At 43.2% G+C, this 21,405-nt stretch overlaps 1 long non-coding RNA gene across 3 annotated transcripts in view; it reads left to right on the forward strand.

The window, feature by feature from the left end:
* Positions 1-21,405, forward strand: part of LOC122183327 — a 77,479-nt gene that overhangs the window by 5,158 nt on the left and 50,916 nt on the right. For 2 of the 3 annotated variants that reach the window (XR_006180228.1, XR_006180230.1), the window contains exons 4-6: positions 15,070-15,805; positions 19,260-19,490; positions 20,380-20,506. This is a non-coding gene — a long non-coding RNA (uncharacterized LOC122183327). The remainder of the gene's footprint in view (positions 1-15,069; positions 15,806-19,259; positions 19,491-20,379; positions 20,507-21,405) is intronic. The other variant, XR_006180229.1, reaches the window with a different exon arrangement.

The following is a 21,405-nucleotide window of genomic DNA, read 5'->3' on the forward strand; positions in this document are numbered from 1 at the left end:
TGAGATATCTAGAGGAAGTCCATTAATTGGTTTCAGAATGTCTTCAAACAAGACTGAAGCAAATCAAAGCAGTGTAAGGTAATGGTAAAATTTATAGTTCAAAATCAAGTTATGCAGTACTTCTTAATATTTTAAACTTCTGTGGAAGCATCATAAGGCTTTTAGATTGTACTTGTGATCCAGCATGATGTGCAATACTTCAGCTCACCTTCTGCAGATAAGGGAGATAGGCATAGCATGGGGAAATGAAGTCTTAAATGTGCTTGCTAGGTACAGGCAGCAGGGCGTAGGGACCTGGGTTCACCTGTGGTTGAGCTCTGCGCCCATCCCCCTTCCTCTGCTGCATACAGGCGTTATCCACCTGCACAGAATGGAAGGGCCCCAATGTAGAGGCTTTGCTAGCTTTTAAAGGGTCTGGTCTCCTATGACTTGAGCAAGGGCATGGAACTGAGAAGCTGAATGCCAGTGGAGTTTGCTCCCATTTTCTGGTTAATAGTTATTTGGCTGAGGAGGGCAGTTCTTTTACAGGGAAAAAAAAAAAGTTTATATAAATATTTACTGAGAAGAAGCAACCCAGAATGAAGAAGAAAAAAAAAAAAAAAAAAGGGTAATTGTGGTCTCAGGTCTCTGATGCTAAAATAGGAGAAACTAAAGCTGAAATGGTTTGGCTTGCTCTGAAGCCTGGCGTGCAGGGCCCATGTTTTTAAAGACGTCATTTTGCATTTGTTGCGTCAGTTTGGATTTACATACACTTCTGTGAAATCTGAGCCATAAATGTTGATTTTAAACAAAGACATTTCCATAGGATCTTTATTGTCTGTGTAGTGGTGAAGTGCTATGAATAATTTTTCCCAGGTGCTTAAACAGGTGGTGTCTTCAAGGGAAGCAGGGCTTCTTTCATGTTCCCTATAATTTGTGCTGTCTTAAGCCTTCATTGTCAATGTCTTGGGCGAACGTTTATGACTGTTTGAATAGTGCCTTCCCCACAAAGATGCTTGGTACCCAGCTCCTCAATTGGAATATAAGTGCTACAGTTATTTATTTACAGGGAAGGAAATAACACAGTGGCTCTATTTGCTACTCCTAAATTTATTTTCTCTTCTTTTGTGCAGTGTAAAAATGTTAGTCATCACCAATGGCCCTTGGAAATAAGCTTTCCAAATATATTCTCATACTCTATATAGATGCACTGATTACACTCCAGCAGGTCGGCAAGGGGAAATCTGAAATAGTGGCACTAAATGACAAGGGAAAAAATCACTGGAGAGAAAATTCTCCATAAAAATCTGAGGATGATTATGGAGCATAGGCAAATGTCACCAGCGCTGGACTGCAATTCTTGTTGAGCCCTCAGTTCTCAGACACCATTGATTAAAGTTGGATGGAAAAGTGCCATACAGCAGAGCAGACTCACGGGCTTCAGCTCCTGTTTCCATCTGCTCTTTGGGCTGCGAGTTCAAACCTGCATGATAAAATTGGGATTTTTAATCTTGTGTTCAGGATTCAAGCAAAAATAGTTGGAGAGAAGAGAAGGAGCTGGATGGTTGCTGTTAACATACAGAACTTGTGAGACTGCCACTTTTGTTAGGATCTCACGTTCAGAAGTGGGAAGCAAGCTGTGGCAGCCAGGTTTGGAAATGTGGACTGATGTGGCTGTGAGATTCCATTTCCTCATTCTGTTTTTTGAAAAGCCATAACACACAATAGTTGCTTTCCTAAGAAGCATGTGTCATGGACTTGGATTTATCAGCATTTTTAAACATAATGGACAACTATGCTTGCTGAGATCCATCAGTTATGAGGGCACGTTTAAGCTGTATAAACATTTCCATGTGGTTTTGGGGTCTCCCTCAGTGATGTCCTATGGCCGTCCTGTCCACGCTCATTGCTAACATGCAGAGAATCCTCCATAACTTAGGATACTGCAGAAGTGAGGGATTGATCTTTCCCTGGTGTATATACGTGTGGAAATCATCTGTGTGCACAGAATAGGGAGGGGGAGGCTGCACATGGATTTCAGGGGGATGCTTGGAGGAGGTGGTGCTCTGACAAGCCAAGATACTATTTGCTCAGCCAAAGAGTTCAACCAAGTAAGACACAGAGGTGTGGTGCTGTAGGACAGTATCACCTCTGCTTCTCCAGCCACATGCAGATCATTTCTAGGATAACAGCAATAGCCAAAGTGCACGTTTATATATACATACATATATATCTGTGTGTGTGTGTGTGCATACACAATCCTTTTTTCATTTGTTCCATAAAAGCTGCCGTTAGGGCCTGTAAACTGAAGCTAACTACCAAGTGCCTACTTTGTTCAGAAATAATCTGAAATATTTTTTTCTTTTTCCTCCTCCTACTTTTTCCAGCCATATGGATTTGCCAGTTCACTGCATCATTGCATGTTTATAACACAGCATTTCTTCAGCAGCTGTCACTATCTCACAGTGCCATAGTACATCTTACGTATTGAGTTCCAAACCATGATACAATAGAAAACAGCTTACATTTAAAGAATAGAAGGCCCTCCCTTGACATCTGTTTGGACACTGGTTGTGGACCTCAGAAGGCAGAAGGTACTAGCAGCACCCTCAAATATGTCTACTGTTCCATCTGTATGTCAGGGCTATTAATTTACCACCGGTGCTTGACGTTTAGCAAGATGCAGTTTAGGGCACATTTGGCAGAGAGATGTTTTTCTCTCTGCTAACTGGGAGCACACAAATTGGCTGCTGGGATGTAGTGTGGGATGCTGACTTGCTAATGGGTGTTTTCAGTCTAGGAAAAAGCTGGGTGAAAATTGAATAGGTGCACCCCTAAACAAAGGTTGTGTGCAAAATTGGGAGATTTCAGTGGGCTGGATTACAGTTGCCCTCGGCCTCATCATAACAATGTTTGGATCACAGCTGAGCTTTAAAAAAAATTAATCTGTGATAATGTTCCTTGACCAAAATGATGAAGGATCTCTAAGAACTGCCTTAAGATGATGCTGTCTGGAAGGGGTAGGGAAGTACTGAGGCTCTCTGCTATTATTCCTGTCATCTTTGCCTGGCAGTCCTGAGAAAAGACCAAGAAGTGGGGAAGTTACTCTGTAGACTCTTTTGTCACATTGTCACTTGCTGCGTGCCTGCATTGGGCCAAAATGCAGGATTTGCTGAGTGTGTGACTCGGGCTCACCTCACTGTGTGAGAACATGTGTGGGTGTCAAGTCACAGGGAAAAGAACATCTTGCCCTTTTTCTCATGTAATCAGAGTGCTTAAATTCAGTCATGCTGGGGCAACCCCTACTGAAGCTTGGCCATCCAGACTGTATTTGGTGCAAGACGTTCAGGCTGTGGTACTTTTTCAGAAACTTGGTAGGTCTGACTTTCTGCTCATGCTTACCCTTTTGACAGTCACCAGTAGCGGGAAGAAGCATTTTTATTTTTTTTTCCCTAATGAATATTATGACACGATAGCTTGAATTATCAACATGTCTTGTAACATGTTGCAGATGGTGGTTTAATGATGTAACGTCACTTCATAGAAAAGAAAATACATACCTAGTAGTTAGCTCAAACTTGATCAGATAGCAGTAGATTGCAAATTGATGTTGCTATTTCCTCTCATGTGATCCTGTTTGATGATATTTTACAGAAAACAACCAGGAGATCTTTCTTCTTACAGTCAGTAATTAGCAGAGAAAGAGCAACTGTGCAGTACTAAGATTATCCAGCAGCAGAAAGAACATCCTAATCCCAGACATGAGAGACAGGATGTCCATTAGGAATGGTAGCCACTGATCAATAGTCTAATTTAGCATAGAAGGGTTTTATTGCTTTGGGAACTGGAAGAAGAGAGGGAGGTATTGCAATGTCTTTAGTTCCAGTCCTGCCTTTGCTGCTGATTCACCCCAAAGAGACACTGGCTGACTCCACTGCTTTTCCACAGCCATAGGATCAAGCAATAATTTTAAAATAGCAGAGCATTATGTGTTTTGAATATGCATTTGATTATGTATGGGGCAGCACAAAGGAAGAAAATCCATTTCTGATGATATCAAGAGTAAGCGGACGTTTGTCTGCAGTTCATTTAGGATCAAATCCGCCAAATTTATGGGTCCTCAGGAAAAAAGTAAAATAAATCTCTTTTCAGACATTTGGTGCCTTTTTCAGTTTTTGTGAGATGTTTTTCTTTTGGAAAATAAAAATAAAAATAGAGAGAAAATTCCAAAGCAGAACTTCAAAAACTTTATTTTTAACAACTATGCAAATATCTCCTGCAGAGTATTAATGTTTCCAGAGCACTTTCGTCTCCCCATCACCTCCTGTGCTTATTTCTCAGAAATAAGATGGTAACTGTGAGGTGATGAAGTGCATCATCTTCAGTGGAACCACCTTCAGTGGCTGCCAAGGGTTTTTCTAACCAGGTGAAGGGGTAGAAGTTGCTATTACTGCACAAAGTGGTAATTAAGAGTAAGCATTACCTGTAAAAACTTTATGTGCTGGAATTTACATCAAGGTCATGTAATCACATGGGTAGGAGACAGTTCTCATCCTTGCTCTGTTCCTCGGAGGAATTGCTGCTGGTCTAAAACCCAGGGAGGACAAGTCTAGCATAATGCAGGAAAAGTGATAAAATGGTGGCACCAGTCTAATAGATTTTCAAGGAGATTGAGCAGGAGCCACTGAAGGTAGCAGTGAGGCATAGAAAGCAAAAGTACACCAGGCCTTGTTTAATTATCTTTTTCACACTGCATTAATCATTGCAAAAACAGGATTATGCCTATTTTTACATCAGGGTTGAAGGGTAATACAAATGTCATTTTGAGCACTGTCTGTCATTAGCAACTGTTAAATTAAAGGTTTGAAGAGCAAAATAATGAAGGGAGGCTGCTCCCTTGACCTATTTTTCACCAACTTCTTCCTCTTTGACCTCTGAATCTGAATTTCCCTTATCAAATCATCATCTGATTTCCTATGAGTGTTCTTGCTTTCCCCAGCCCCCATAGCCATGCTGCTTGTTCCAATGACCTCGCTCTTCAGCTGTCTTATTTTATGTGCTGGTTTGACAGTCAGTCATTTTTTTCCTCCTGAAGCATCCATAACTCTTCGTTCTCTAGTTATCTTTCCCCATCTCCAGTTGCTCTTTCAGCAGCTCCACTGGAGCCATGGCTGACCTCAGGCTCCATCGCCATCTGTTTAAATCTTCACCACCAGTTACCATTGTCCAAGCCTCAGACCCAGCCTTATCCCTGTGTTATGACTTCTCCTCATTAGGAATCCAGAATTTCCTTCTGGATTCCTGTTTTTTTTCTCTGAGTTACTCACTCTTCCATCTCCTACGTGGTTCCCGGTTACTCTTTTTTGACTCCACCTTTGAAATAATTTAAATAATTCCTCTTTTTGCTATGGTCTCAATCCAGACGTGATCATAATCTGACATTTCAAAAAGAGGCACATAAAAAAAGTTTGGCTGCTTATGTGCATACAGTATGGTTTAATGATGCGGGATCCATTCCCACCCCCATAAGGGCAATAAATGAGTCATGAAGTTAAATATACCTGGTCCTATGCTTGCATAGTTACTTGTCCTACACTCGAGGAGGTAAAGGTTGTGTACTGAATTTGTCTGTGGCAGTTGTCTCAGTGATGGCTCATGGTGACTGCTGCAGAAAACCGTGCAGTTTTTAATGTCCTTAGAAGTCTCATGTTGCATTCTACCAGCAATTCCCATTGAATGCGTAGGGAAATTTATGGGTCTGAATTTATGGGAGGGGGCTTAAAAAAAGAAATGTGTGTTGTCTTCTGGGGTGGAATTTATTCTAATCTTTTCAGCTCCTTCCACTCATATGTCAGTATAAACTCTGACATACAGCCCAACTTTTCCCTGTGCAGACTGATTGCTCTGTATTCTCTCTGGCTTGGGCGTATGGAGGAGCAAATGTTGCCAAGTTAGGCAAAGTTCCAGTTGGTGTGTGAGATGCTGTGTTTTTCAGTGGGGTGAAGTAGCAGGACCCTAGTCTGAAAACCAGACTAGAACTATTTCTAGTGATTTAAGGATGTGAAATGAATCAAATCAGTCACAGCTCTGATTTTGGTGGAATGTGTGGGAATGTATCTTTTCTCATTAGCTTCCATTGGCCATGATCAGTCTTTATCACCCATACCTCTACCTGTGCCATGGACAATAGACTGCATCTGTTTCTACTTTACTAATTTGATCTACCTGGGAAAACTACTCTTGCAGGAACTTTAAAGAGGAAAAATAGCACAATTTATAATCGCTAATACAACTGAGCTCTAAGCACCCTTGTGCAGGTTCCTGATTCTGCATAGTTCTACTGCTGACCCAGTAAGAAGTTTTATGACAATCCAAAAGCCTTCTTTCCAAGGACTGTACGTAAACACACAGCAAAGGCATGTGTATAAACTGTTGGTTAGAATAAGTGATCTGAAATATACGCAGGTACAAAAATTTGCCCATTTGTGCAACAGTGGGTGAATAAATGTAGTAAAAACACTTTTTGGTTCTTTTCTTTTTTTTTTTTTTTTTTTTGTGTGTGTGTGTACCAGCATGTGTAGTTACATGGGTTTGTATTATAATAGTAAAGTTGTTAGCTCAGGTTTTACGGACAGTTTTATTCAGGAAGCTAGAGCGTGGCTCAGTCCTGGAGAATGACTGTGTGAGTAAGTTATTCCATCAACTCAGTGCAGCAGGTATTTTTCACCTTGTTCCAGAGAAGGTGGGAGGATATAGCAACTGATGGAGACAGGATACCAGACAAGATGGAGCATTGGCTTGATTCCATATGATAATTTCAGCTTAATTGTTTTGCCTTTAGGCTGCTGTATCTGATTAGGCCAGTCTCTAGCTGATCCAAGGTTAGGAGAATGCAAAACCACTGTAGGGTTGTGCTAAACACAATGCAGCCAGTCCAAATAATCTGGGTCATTTATGCATGCAGATGTACAGATACAAGCACACATGCAGTTTTGCATGGGAACATAACATACAGTAGCTCCAAATTTGGGAGGGGAATTAGTAATTTGCTGAGATAAAAGTTGTGGCCTCTGTAGCAGGCTGTGTAATCATATAAATAAATACAAAAGTCCACTTTGGAGCAGCATTCTTTTAATACTAATTGGATGCAAAAAATCTTATCACATTAGTAACCTTCATACCTTTATAATAACTCTTTTATTGTACCAGCCAGCTTGGTTTTCACTAATATGATACGAAAGACTTGCTAATATATTAGGAAAGTCACTAACACTATTAATTTACTAGATAAATTACTTCTCTATCTTGGAACTTTAAATGAAATGGAATTCACTAATCCTAATTGGTTTGCCTTCTACCAGAATTATTTCCCATTAGTTCAGCATGTTTTCTTTTTTCATACTTGAACAGAAGAGATTTCTTAAACTCAAAGCCTTGGGGTACAGTATATGGGTTTATTAATTATCAGGTATTCATTCAAGGGGGTTAATTAAGCAATAACTTTCCATTGACTGGAATATACAAAGGAATAAAAGGCTTGACTTGTCCTGCTGATTAAAGCACCGAGGCCATTGTGTCATCATTTTGTTCCATTTGGTTGTGGGAGAATAAAGATTTTTCCACTGTTTAACATAATTGGCTGAGAGCTCGGAGACCCCATTCCTTGTGTATAGGAACTTTGTTGTTTTGTTGATTTTTGCCCTTCTTTTCACCCTGCCTCTGCACGGCGGCGAGTGCTGTGACCTTCCCTTATGGCTATAGACCTCAGTGCTGTGACCACATTTTGTCACCTGGGTTTGAGAACTGCAATGCAGCAAAGGAAGCTGAACCCATGGGGAAACGAGAAGCTGGTGCTGAATGCGAGCTGCCTGCTGAGTAAGCAGGGTATCGTGCTGTAAGCACATGACACCGATGCTGAGGAATCGGCGCTTGGCTGCGCATTGGCTTCCAGGCAGAGTTTATGGTGTTGGCTTTGACGTTTGGGTTTGATTCAAACCTCTTTGGAATCAGTGGAAAGTCTTGCCATGTACTTCAATTGATTTTGGACCAAGCCCAGAAATCTCTGAATAGCTTGTCTATGCAAGAGACACCCTCTCTTCTCAGGGATATTGCCTCATCCTTTGAGAGGAGCAGCATGTCAGCTAGAACATCTTTTCTGTGAAAGAGAGCGCGCTGCTCTCAAGTGAGTTCTTGAGCCTCTTGTTAGAGATCCTGCAGTCTGCAGCTCATCCTGCAGGGAGTTGGCTCTATTGACTTTTTGGGTGTCCCTTTGAGATGTGGATCCTCCAAGGGCATAAATTTATACATTAGAATAGGTGGAAGAGAAGGGGGGGGGGGGTTTCCTAGAACTTTCCTAGGTCCAACTGAACTCCATTTCCTGTAACAGCTTCCCCGGGGCTGTGGCAATCTGCTTTAATTAGAGCAGCCTCTGAGCATCTCTCGATTATGCTGAGGAATGGGGCTTCACTGTGAATTTAGCTGACCCAAGCTGTGGGAGCGCAAAGGCCATCGTTGCGCAGGCCTCCCACATACCTTCATTTGCACTTTGCAAGTCTTTAGCCCTAACCAGCTCTCTGCTGTCCAGGCTCCGGAATCATTTATAAAAGAAGCTTGTGGTTGTGTCTGTTTGTTGGTAAACGCATATTATACACGAGCTGGAGCTGGCTGGCTGGCTGAAACTGCTACTTGCAATCAGCTCTGCATCACTGAGTCAGCGCATCCCGAAGCCTTAGCACATCTCTGCCCAGGGGAAGCAGGGCTCCATGCTCACCGCACCCAGGAAGGTGGGGCTCCAGGTACCAGCGGTGGAGCCCACTCATCCCAGCCAGAGGAGGAGAAGGAGGTGGAGCTGCCGGCTGAAAAAGTGTGTGATGTTAGAGTGACTGCTGAGTTTATTCTCCAACAAGTGTTAGCATGCTTTTCTCATTTGATTGTTTTGGTGATTGTGGTAAAGTGCAAATGTTACGCAATGGTAGGACTGGTAACGCTGGCCACTGCCAACTGTAGTGCCAGGAATCATTTATAAGCTTCCCAGCAATGAGCTTTGTCAGCACACGCTTCACCTCCAGTAACCATTGTAGGCACCAAATTCTGTCATGAATGAGACATCCCTTCCATCGGGGAAGACCACATCACTCCTCTGGAAGAAAGGCTTCTTGCTTGAGCCACCCTTTCCTCTTTCAAATCTTGCAAAATATCTCTGCAGGTCAACCAGAGAAGCTGAGATGCCAACATCACCCAACTGAGCGGAACACTTTGGTAAAATGAAGAGATTTCAAAATCTCAACAGGAAAGGCTGTAAGATTGCCTTGAGTGTTTGAAATAATGTATATGAGCATATATCTAGGTATACCTGTATAACGACATGAGCCAAATGACTTGCTTTGGCTTGCTTATCATTCTAAGACATAAAACAGGTAATCTAGCTTTATTTGACACCTACGATAATCATCCAAGAAAATGAGAGGCTCTGTAATGGAGGTCTATAAACAGGTCTTGCAGGTCATTCGCACAAGTTGGCTGTGCACGCCAGAGCTCTATGGAAACGTGGCTATAAACACTGGTTTGGATCAAGAGCTTCTCCACTGACAGAAAAGACAAAAACTAAAGCTGTGCAAAACTGAGTAAGTCTCAGAAAATGATTCACCCTCTTAATTAGTTTTCCATTTTGGTTCATAGAATGCCCTTAGGTGGCTGCAATGGGCTCGAATTTCTTCTTTCTGGGCAGAGTTCACCTTTGCACGAGGGCTGGGAAGCACTCCTCTCCCACCCTCCACTCTCAGAAGAACCCAGGCAGAATCCTTTAAGGGAATATTTTCCTTTACCCAAATTATTCTGAATCACACTAATTTCCTAAGGCACAGTCACATGTGGCTAAGAGGCTTATTTAATTGCCACCACAATGGGCAGTGGGAAGCTTGTCCCCTTGCCTTACTAAGCAATGCCCTACTCACATCTCAGAGAAATAGCCCTAAGTGCACTGCAATTGTCTGTCACGACAGCCACCAGTAAAAGCAACTGCATGTGTGAGCAGTCCTTGCAGAGTGCAGCATTCTCTGGGTTTGCTTCCCTGTTGTCTTTGTGCTAGGAATCTTCATGGGTGAATCGAGAAGTCATTAAAAGAGGCAGAGCCAGCAAGCAGAGTGAGGCATGCACTCCCTGAACATGCAGGATACAAATGCCTCTGTTCTGCCATCTCGTACCAGCACAGCCTGAGCAAACTCATGCTGCAACGTGAACGTTCACACGCTGGCTTTATGTAAGGTTTGTGTGGTCATTGAAGTTCAGTTCAGTAGGAATGGTTTGCTCTCTTTGAGTAGTAAAAAATGTAGAGCTTTGCTCCAGCCGTTTCTTTCCATGATTTACAACTACATCCTTAGGCACGGTTTTCCCACTGAAATACTTCACCCCGACCAGGACGAAAAGAGAGGAAAGAGTCCCCATGTCATGCCTCAGGCCATCCTAGGGAGGGGACGGGCGATTCAATGCCTTTTCTCTCCCAACTCTCCCCCTACAATAAGCTTTGAGAGGTGACTAAGCTGGGGAGAGGAGGTGGAGCTGTATGAGGTAGGTGTGTAGGAGGTTGCCGGTGGGGTTGTTCCAGCTTGTGCTGGGAGTCACCTTGACCCAGCGTTGCAAAGGAAGTGTAAAACTAAATTTCTTCTTTCCATTCCTGCCCCACCAACTGCATAGCATAAAATGTATCACTTTCTTATTTTCAAATAGCATTTCTATATGCATTATTAATGTAACTAAAACCCAAGCCTTCAATTTATCACTCCCAGGGCACTTGCACCTAGAAACGTATGTTATATCATTGTCTGTTTAGTGATGGTGTTAAGTTTTAGCTGGAAAAGAAAGGCATGGTGTTAGGAACTGTATCTTTCCCAAAGGGAATACCAAAATCTTACTTTTTTCAGGACAGCAGTGTGTAAGGGTCCCCCCAGCTCTGGCTGTAGGGGGACAGCTGGGCAACAAGATGCCATGGCCTGTTTTACCCTATCCCACCAGTCAGGAGCTTGAATTTGGCTGCCTCCACCATTGTACCTGCATTAATCAGTGATTTGACTGTTTTCCTCCTTCCAGGGTTTTCCTGATAAACATCAGTTTAAAACCCAAACCTGTAGCCCACTAATAAATCATGGTTATTTTGGTCTATCAAGCTTGCTCCTGGCTCAACCTTAACTTCCCGTGCCCTCAGGAAGACTTAGATTTGGGTGCTCCATAAGGTGCCAGAAACAGAGGAAAGATTATGTAGCTGGGGGATTTTAACAAACCATCAGAAAACCTAGAGCTCCCCATAGAAGTTGCCAGCAAAGAATGCATTCTCCTAGTCAGCTTGGCAGAAAAAGAACAGACACCTCCAAGAAGCCCAGCAGGGGCTGTGGTTTTGGCCCAGTGAGATTTTAAAGTTGAGTTTCCCATCAAAGCCACATGAAGTCAGTGAGGGTATTTCCATTGATTTGAAAGGGCTTTGAGATGTATCCTGAGTCCCAAAGCCTTGAGTCAGGTGCACGCTTGGGCAGCACAAGGGCGTGAAAGGGAAAGGAGACATCTGCTCCCTTGATCCTCGAGGTGAGTTGGAGCTGCAAGAAGTGCTCCTGAAGCACCCTGCTGGAGTTGAGGATGCGGTTCCTGATGCCTGGCACCTGCACTCAACTGCACCTGGGAGAAATCGGCTGCTCAACTCTGGGTGCTGTCAGTGAAGACCAGGATTTCGACTCCTGTAATTAGCAGCTAATGTCAGGAATCAGCGTGCCAGGCAGCAAAGGGGTCTCTTCCCTAAACATCTGCCCCTGGCACCCCGCTAGGAGGAGAAAAATATGTACAGAGGGAATTAAAGTGACAGCCCCCACGATCTGGCGTATGTCACTTGACTCCGAAGCTGATTTAACTGGGCAGCAGGTAGGAGAGACAAATATTCGCTACAGGAGCTGGAGAAAATGGAGGCGAGGCAGAATGAGATAAAACCTATTAGAGAGAGTGTTTTACAGTGCAATTCCTCGGGGGCTGGGGAGGAAGGAGAAAGCTCACCATAAATGGAAAAAGGCTCGAACTATAATTAATTCACCTTCTCCCAGCTTTGTACCCTATTTATACTGTACTTCCATGCAAGATTTTAAAAAAGCACAAAAACTCAACGTGTTCAGTAGTTTTTATGTTCACAACAGACAGCAGTCTTGCAGCAGATTAGCGTACTGGTATAGCTGCTGTATGTATATAAGGGCTTTGGATGGTCTGGGACTTAAGCTTCAGATGAAATAATCAACCCTGACTGAAAGGACATTTATTGGATAGGCAGTATGAGAAGAGATGGTGCTGCTGTCTGAACTGCCTGACTCCTGCAAATTAACAACATAAAGGAGAGGTTTTCTTGGAAATCTGTAGGCGAGAGGCTAAGCTCCTCTCCTTGCGCTTAGCCAAGTGGGGTCAGAAGCGCCGCAGGCAGCTCCCATCCCAGAGCTGCTGGTCACTCACTGTCAGTGTGGGATGTGTCAAGCAGCTCATTGCTTGCCAACAACAGGCTGGGAAGTCAGGCTGCACGCAACTTTTAGCACATGCTGTAGTAGATTCCAGCTTACCTGTGCAGTAAAGGTAAGCCTGTGCTGCATGTAATTTTTTCTTCTCACGTGGTGTCAGGAACAGAAGAAAGACCTGAGGATTTGATAGATCTCAAGCCGGAGTTCACATAATCACTTCTGCTATTTAGAACGAAAGCAGATAATAGTGCTGAGATTCCAGGGAGGGTCTTGGCTGTCCCCAGGTTCAAGGACGCTTGGGTCAGGGGATGGAGTCTGACAGGAAATCAAGGCTAACCTTTGTACTTCCCCCTCCGTTATTGTTGAATATACAGAAAAAAAGAAATATATGGAAAGAAGCAAAGTACATATACTTCTGCAGCCTAAGAGCTGCTTTCAGTACTGCATGCTTTTATGTAGAACTCAATAAAATGCATTTGCAAACATAATTACAGATCCAGCAATGTTCTCTAATAATGGATTATATAAAGCATGTTATGAAATGCATTCATATCAGGTTCTTGGCAGATTGTACTACCTACTGTAACCAAGTGCTATAAAACCAACTACAAGTATATAGAAATTACTGACACAAGGTATGCACCCCTGAAATAAAGTGCAGTTTCAGAGGGTTGCAAAACATACTGTAGAGGGTGGTGGAGGTATTTTGAACATGCTGGAGCCAGCAGCACAGCAAAGGAAGCCATTCTTGGGGAAAGTATGGTGATAAATGGCTCCTCAGTGCATATCAGCTGTTGGCTCAGGGCCTGCAGGTTGATCCAGGTGTCCTTACGTGCCACAAGACTTGGTCCTATTTTGTTATGTTGTAAATTCCCACCAAAGTATGTAGGGCTCCGCCTGGCTGAGCACTGAGTAATTAAAAAAAAGAAAATTAAGACCCTGGTCCTGAATTCACATAGAGATTTTCTGAAGTTGCTTCAGTGTGCTGGACTCCCACGTGAAGGCTTTATTCAAAACCCTTTCAATTGAGTGGAAATTTACTACCAATTTGGACAATCTCTGGATAAAGTCTTGCTTTAATTTTGTCAGATTATTTCTTTAGGGCAGAAGGGATGTTATTCTGAGTTATTAGGTTATGAATGTTGCTGTGTCATGAGGAAAACAAATGGATTTCTTCTACTTCCTCATCACTCAAAACAACCTCTAGTAAAAGATAAGCAGAACCAGAACGGATAAAAAGGAAGCCCCTTTCCTTTTCTCACTGCAATGAACCTTTACCCAAACTCTTTTTTTGTATGGTTCCTGTTGTTCATATATTTCCTATTTCTGCCTTAGTTGGGAGCATTGTCATAACACAAAGGTTCCTATCATTTGTTTCATTGCTAGTCAGAAAAATCTTCTCTAAACCAGGTTTTCTAACACTGAACATTTGAGTAGTTAGTGAAAGAAAATAGCACAGAAACCATGACTACTGCTTCTAGGAACTGCATGTTCAGCTTCAGCCTGCAACTGCAGGAATGGGTCTCTCACTATGCCAGATAAAACTTTGTAGAGAATGATTGCTAGCAGCTCTAGATCAAGGGACCTGAGCGCAGTTGAGTGAGATGCCCTTTCAAGCTGTTTCCCTGCGTATTTTTCTTACGAAAGCCAAGTAGCGGAGTCTGGTGCATAGCCACTCATGCAGACAGGAGATAAGCATGCAGTTGGGATACGTGTTTAAATACAGAAACTGAGCTTTATTTCCTTAAAAGCAGCTATACTGATCATGTGCAAGTAGGTCTTTCCTCCACGGACTGCGAAGCACTTTGCAAATATTGTTGGAGGCTCGCAATGTTCTTGCACTTGGGTAAACTTGATCCTGGAGGGGTTAAGTGATTTACTGAAGGTTGCCCAGTAAATCAGAGGTAGAGGTAGGAAGTGAAACAGCAGCATGACTGCAAATGACATCCTTTAGCCTTCAGAGGTGCTACTGTGTGTAAATAAAGGCCTGACCCTGTTGGCTGTACTCATGTGAACAGTCTCTGAAATAAATGGAAGGACTTGCATGGGAAAAGGGCCGTGATATTGGCCTCCTTAGGCCTTCCTCCATGAAGCATTTAATATTTCCCAAGAGGTGCTGCTGGCTTCACCTCGTACCGAAGTATCTTACAGCAACAATGGCAACAGCACAGAAATCTGCTTAATTTAACCCCTAGTGCACAAAAGCCGAAATCTAACGTCAGAGTTCTCTCTGCCTGGGCAAGCACCAAGCCACCAGCACCTGAGAACAGTGGCATGTCTTGGAAATGAGCTCTGACATCCACACTCCCCTCCTTCAGAGGGAAAGAAGAGGTTTTGTGTCACAGTACGGACTGAGAGATTCTTCAGCTGGTGAAAAACACGAGGTCTGTATTTCTTCCCAGCAAAAGCTTGGCTCTCCCCCAGCTGCAGCAACCTAAAAAGCTAATATGTAAGAAAGACCACATTAAAAATATGACGTAGAAATATGTCTTTAATAAAAGGAAAAGAAAAATCCCAATTTTTTTCCTCGTTCTCTGCAGAAAAAGGATTCCTAGCTACAAGCCACTTTTTGCCTATTTAAGTCTCTGCGATTCTTATTCCCCTTCTTTAGCAGATTTCAGATGAACGAAGAGGTAAGAGATGACACTGGTAGTAAACTGCAACTGCGCGAGTTGCATAAATGCAGAGCGGATTTCAGCGCCTAATGCACGCAGCAGAGATTTCCACCGTGAAGATGGAGCGAGGGAGCCTGCAGCATCTGAAGGGAAATCAGTTGACGGCACCGCTCCGGCGTGCGGAGATGTGAAACTGCCACATACAGGGAAAGTGGAAGCGACTACTGAAACCTGCAATGGCACCAACTCCCCGGAGCTTGAACTTCTGCGATAAAAGGAAAGAGATCATTAACTGCGCGTGGGGATCGCTCGTGGAGGAGGAAAAAAAACACCCTTTAACTCTGGAGTTTTTAAAAGTGCCCTTGTTTGTTTTCTTGGCAGAGGATCGGAGCATTTGGCACCCATCCTTGGAAGGTGGCCCGGCTGTAAAAATGCTGGGGTTGGCCCTTTCCATGCTGTTGCTAAGCGGACGGCCCAATAGCCGGCTGGGGCCCTCCAAACCCCACCCCGCGCTCCGGCCAGATCCAGCCTGTATTAAAAGCCTCTCTTCTCCCACTTGCTAATAATAATTTAATTTCTTTTTTAAGCCAAAGAAGTGCCAAATTTATATAAGCCTGGCCATGCCAAGAGGTGCGGGGTGTGCAGCCCGTGCCCCAAAGAGCCCTTTGCTTCGGGGCTGTGGCTCCCGTCAGACCCGTTCCCCTTCTCTCTCCCCGCTCCCACAGCCTCAAGGTATAGAACAGAACTAAGGGTGTTTTTTTTTTCCTCCCCCCCGCACCCCTCCTTTTTCTTTTTTAATAACTTTATCAACTCTGAACCCCAGGATGATTTGTGCATTTCATATTCTCCCTGCACTTTTATTCTCTGTTAGAATTTGGATACTTTCCATTTCTCTTTCCCCCCCTCCCCTTTTCTCTTCTTTTTTTTCTTTCTTTCCCCCTGCTTGTTTGCGGTTTTGCATGAAAAGGCATTGTTAACTCTTTCATGATCCGCTTGGAAAAGGACTTTCTTGGCTTGGCTGCTGGAGGCGTTGCTGGAAGAGCAAAATAAAAGTGCAGGGTTTCAAAACTGTAGGCTGAAAAGAAGAGCAGCAGTGGAAAAGATTTACATTGAAACTGCTACTGTAGGAAAAGCAGAGCTTGGAGAGCCGAGCGCTGGTATTTGTTTCCCAGAGCTCTGCTCTCGCTGCATTGCACGACGTCTCCCTGAGCAGATGCTGGAAGGCAGCAACACAGGGGGACATGGGCTCAGAACTGTGAGGATGGGCACCCGTCCCCATTGCAGTGCACACAGCATTGCTTTTGCATGTAGACTGGGAGAGTGCGTGCTTTGCTGCTGCCTGAGTGCAAAAGAAGCGAAAGGCGTTCTTCCCCACTGCGCCTGGGTGAAGCGTGGGGAAACAGGAGGTCCTTGGTGTAACAGAGATGCACAAAAGGAGGTGGGGAATTTTTCCCCGGGAGCTGTGAAAAGTGGAGGATTCATTTTCCCTTTTGTCCCTTGAGATGAGAGGCTGGGAAGTTGGCATCTGTCACTCCAAGCCTTTTTCCTCTTCCTCAGCACTTGCAGCTGCAGAAAGTGGGTCCAACCCGGCCGAGCTGCGTGAGAGCTGCCCAGCTGAGCTCCTTGAGCTGCTGCAAGCAGAGATGGCTCAAACAGTTGGCAGCAGCGAGGATCAGTTATCTTTTTCTTTTAAAAATAATACGTTATGCAAGCAGGTTTTATTGTAGTTATGGGCATTTATTCTTTCTTGCTGGAGATGATAAAATAATCTCGTTGGAACCAACAGGAACGTAAATTTAATAATGTGACGCTATGGGCGCGTTAAATGGCATAACGTTGCTCCTAAAAGTTCTAAAAGCACATTAAAAAAACCCTTCATATATTTGCACATCCTGTGGTAATTAGCACATGAATATTTTCCATTTGTAGCCTTTGAAAAAATACTTTTCGAGTGGTTAAAATCCAACTTTTTTCCAGCATCCTCCACAGCCTTTTTGTGTGATTCCTGCTCTTAAATATTTGTATGCACGTTTGCGTGTGTGTTTGCTGTGCCTGTTAGTTCCGTTTTGTAGAACAAATGGAGAAAACTAAAATATAGATTTTTAACAACTACAAGATTCCCTGCAGACAGGGTTTTGTACTGCAGCGGCTCAGAGGAAGAACACAGCATGTAATTCTACATACATCAGAGCCCTTTTCCATTGCTCTTACCTCGTCAGCTGAATGGAGAATTATAAAAACTATGTCCCTGATTCTGTAAAGATTTGAAAAAGAGGCTTAACTTTAGGCACACAGGTAACTTCAAAGGGAATTAAGTGAAAATATGAGATGTGAGCAGTTCACGGCAGGCAGATGCATTAGAGAGAACGATCTACACAGAACTTGATCCAGAAGCTCGGGAATTACATTAGCTGACCTTTGTGAGCTAAACAAAAGCTGATTGGAAAATATATTCAGAAGCTAAAGTGGAATATTATAACAAAATAAACCTCAGTGCAGTGGGTATTCTTATTACAGAGCATCCTTTGACTCGTCTGTAGGCAAGGGGACTGGTGCTGCAAAAGGGAGTGGGAATATTGCCATTGATTTTAGTGAGGCCAGAATTTTGCCCAAAACATTTGCTTTCTCCTGGTTCTGAGGTATTTTTTTATTAACTCTGACATTGTTTCTTGTGTCTCTGCTGTCACATTGCATGGGATGCATGAGCATTCTAAAATTAACGATGGACCTGAACTGCAGAGCACGGCTCATTGATCAAACCTCTGAATCCATCTCGACAAAGTTTGATTAGATGTTTGATTCAAGGCTACTGTATAGACACATCTCTCTGTACATTCACAATTTTGTTGGCACACCTGTTGTGGCCTGGTTGGGAAATTTTGTGCATGTAGCAAATCCTGGTCTAGTGGGGCAAGCTAAGCATCGATTTTGTTTCACCACGTCAGAGCAAGCTATGTCAACTGCTGCACATCACTTTGTGATCATGGTTAAAGCCAGTCCGACAAACAGCCACCTCAGCAAGCTGTCATTTTAATGTTTTATCCATTTTCTTTCTGTGTACGTGTGCTCCACATTTCAGTGAAGCTTCGTCTCTCCTGCCCACCGCCATAGGCTAAAAGTCTGCTGCAAGACTCAAGTCTCAAATGTGTCACATATAATGAAACAGGAAAATTCCATCCAAAACATTGATTACTGGTGCTCCTGGTCAGGAAAAGGAGAGAACAATGAGACATGGGTAGTGACACCTGCACAGGGGCCATGCAGGCGTCTCACAGCCCTGAGAGTTCCCTCCTTCCTGCTCCCCTTCCTTCGTAATGTTGCAAATTCGAGACCTTCTACAGTGTAATTTTAAAGTACTTTGGCTTGTTTTATCACTAGCTCTTTGTTCATCTGCCTACTCAGAACTTTTAAAACCTAATCTCCTTCTCATTAAAACTCAAAAATTTCTCTTGCTTTGAAGCGTTACATCTTGGGAAGTCAAAACCTTCAGTGTCTGCCTGAGACATTGATATTTTACCAACTTTAACAACTCAGCCCATAGATTTTTCTCTCTGAGTGGGGAAGTTTTGCTCTTATCCCCATTTTACGGGATGAAATCTCTTATTCAGTGAAGTATGTGAGCATGTGCCAGTTTCAACAGAGCTGGTGGAATCTTTCCAGGATAGACTAGGTTTGCCAGAAGTGCAATTTGAAGTGGAAAACTATTCACAAATTCAGGTTGAATGCAGTGAGGAGTTTTGTCAGAAAGAAAAAACAGGGGCATTTCTTTTCTCAGGAAGGTTTAAATGTTTCATTTCTGTATTTTCAAATTAAACTTTATAATTCTGGACTTTTTAAAGCCAGATATATTTCAAAATTAACCTTTCTTGTTCATGACTATTTTGAAAGCAATGTGATGAAAAGAACATTAGACTTCTCGTTATGAGAGCAAATTGACACTGCTTTAAACTTCATTTTGACATTATGAAATAGATGTTTTTTTTTCAGCTAGAGGTATTTGGTGTTTACGTTTTTTTTGTTTAAAAAGGCAAACAGCATGCAGATTTCCATTCTAGGTGAATCAAAGCAATCTCAAGTGACCCAAAATGAAAGTGTGGGGCGGTCTTATGTTTGATGCACCAAAATATTAGACATTTTGGAGTCAACCCCACCTTAATCTTTTCTTTTTTTTCCTTTTTTTTTCCAGTTTGCCATTCAGCCACCAGACCGAAGGGAACACGTCCATACAGCTCCAGCTCGTGCAGCATACAGTCCTATTGTTCTTGGTTGACTTCTGCAGAGCTTCTCGTGCTTGGAGTCAGCCTTGTAGTTTCACTGAGCCCACGCCTACACAAACCAGAGCAAGTTCAACAGGGAGATGGGCACGGCTCCGCTCCCAGCTCTGGCTTCCAGGCTCAAGACTCTTCTTCTTCTCCAGGTTAGCCCAACCGAGCTCTCTCCAATACATCAGGCTTACAAAGAAAGGGTGGGTGTTGAAAGGGGTATGATTTTCTTCGCAGCATTTTGACACTTTGACACACATTCAGGGGAATATGTGAGGTGGGCAGCAAAGGAAAGGAACGGTACGTGTCTGGGAGAACCTGGAACATAATGCTAAGTGAAAATTTTTGGTTCTTTTAGGCAAAAATGTGAATGTAAGGTCCTCTATATAAAGCCCACAGTTATTAGGAGCTTGGCCATTTTGTCTTGTCTCAGAGTGGCTCTTCCTAATAATGCAAACTGATAAAAGTGAGTTGGAATAATTTTGCCAGAATAACTGTTAAGGGAACAACAAAGATGCACATTTGCACATTTAAAGACATACCTCTAAATAACATAATCAGCTTTGAAGTTTCAGAGAGTGCACATTTAAAAAACAGAGTCCAACCAGCTAGGAGAGAAAGAAATACAATGCAAAGGATGTTTACTACACCAATGTATTTTCCATCAAACTAAGTTTTATTAACTTCTCAATGTCATGTGATGTGTATCTGCAGCTCACTCATACTGCCTTAATTTGTTGCTGTGTGTGACAAGTTGTAGGCTGATCTAGCCTGACACATCATGGTATGCAGAGTACACATATATCATGATAAGACAGTTGAAAACCAAAGACAAACAGCCCCAACAAGGGAGAACTGAACAGCATGGTTCAGCCGGGGCCTATGCCCATAAGAGAGAGAATATTTGAAACGTCATGCTATAGCTGTGAGTGAACAAGGTGTTTCAGTCCAGTGTTCCCATGGATGGCTTTGTTTTGTTTTTTTCCTTTGTACTAGTTGATGTTCTTTGTAATGGCATCTTTTTTGTTAAAATGGAAAAAATAGGTTGTCTGGTGGAGAAAAAGTTGGACTTAGATGCTGCTGTGCTACTATGATGCTCCATGAGTGAGGATCTTCTGGTCCCTGCAGCCAGTAAAACACCCCTGGGCAGCACTGGGATGATGCAGTGAAGGTATGTTACACAGAGTCCACAGCCACCCTGCCTGCACAGCTTCATTTCTGATCAGGTTTGGATTCCCCTTCTAGAGACACAGAATATTTCTGGGCTACAGATAAAAAGGTTCTGTTGTCCAGGACAAGCTCTTCATTGTTTTCAGGTTCAGAGAAAAGATACTGCCCAGGTAAAGCAATACTTGTTGCAATCATCTTATTAAGAAGTTTGGGAGGAAAAAGGTAAAATTTTGTCATAAGACTTGAGTAATTATGACTGTGAGCTAACACTGAAGGGAATACATCTTTATTCCTTATGTCTGAAGTACGTGATGCATCAAACACAGCAAAGCCAGCCAGTCAAAAGAGATGATTCTGCTCCTACAGTATTTAGTGTTGGTATGGCCTCACCTTGAATATTGTGTGCAGCTCTGGGCTCTGCAATCTAGAAAGGATATGAAGGTACTTGGAAGCACACTGAGGAGGGCAACAGAACTGTAGCATGGCTGGAAGGCAAGTCCTGTGAGAAGAAGCTGAGGTGACTGGGGTTGTCCAGTCTGAAGAAGGGAAGCTCTCTTCAGCTCCCTGAGAGAAAGCCGAGAGATGCCGGGCTATGCTCCTGGAAACTGTTGACAGGATGGGAATGGCACAAAGCTGTGCCAAGAAAGGTTAGGCTGGGCATTAGAAGAAATTAATTTGCCACAAGGGTGGTTGAGCGCTGGAACAGGCTTTCTAGAGAGGAGGTTGATGCCCCTTGGCTGTCAGAGTTCAAGAGACATTTGGATAGTGCTCTCAATAACATGCTTTAACTTTTGGATATCTCTGAAGTGGTCAGACAGTTGGACTGGATGATCTTTGTAGGCTCCTTCCAATTCTCTCCTCTCCTCTCCTCTCCTCTCCTCTCCTCTCCTCTCCTCTCCT

The sequence above is a fragment of the Lagopus leucura genome, unplaced genomic scaffold, assembly GCF_019238085.1.
Source record: "Lagopus leucura isolate 7727_CA_CO unplaced genomic scaffold, USGS_WTPT01 Super-Scaffold_100017, whole genome shotgun sequence".
NCBI classification, from domain to species: domain Eukaryota; kingdom Metazoa; phylum Chordata; class Aves; order Galliformes; family Phasianidae; genus Lagopus; species Lagopus leucura.